The following is a 487-nucleotide window of genomic DNA, read 5'->3' as shown; positions in this document are numbered from 1 at the left end:
GTAGTCGAATCGACAGGGGTGAGCCAAGGGACCACAAAACTACTTTTGGTTCCATTAGAAACCACCCCTGTCCTCAGAAACTTGAGTTTTAAGGGATGGTCTTTTGAATATGGCGGGCAGCGTACAATGGGCTGCCTACCCAGCAGGCGAACGGGTCCTAGAAAAACAGGCGTAACTCACTTAAAATGGCCCGACGGCGTGAAATTTCGACGGAGAGATTGAAAGAGAGTGCTGTCCCAACCATTTCGAGCGTTTTTTTTTTCCTATTTTTGTCCGAACTTTCAAAGGCTATACTCTTGGTGTTTTTAGCGAAAATTAATGGGTCCGGATTTCGACGGAAAAAAAGTTGAGTCGACAGGGGTGAACCCGGGGACCACAAAACTACTTTTGGTTCCGTCACCCCTGTTCAGAGAAACTTGAGTTTTAAGTGGTGGTCGCTTGAACTTGTGGGATGTTTGCCTTCAGCGCACTAACGAAGAACTGTGCT

The sequence above is a fragment of the Frankliniella occidentalis genome, unplaced genomic scaffold (genome assembly GCF_000697945.3).
Source record: "Frankliniella occidentalis isolate FOCC.00 unplaced genomic scaffold, Focc_3.1 Scaffold62, whole genome shotgun sequence".
NCBI lineage: Eukaryota > Metazoa > Arthropoda > Insecta > Thysanoptera > Thripidae > Frankliniella > Frankliniella occidentalis.
Note: the sequence above shows the minus strand (reverse complement) of the source record.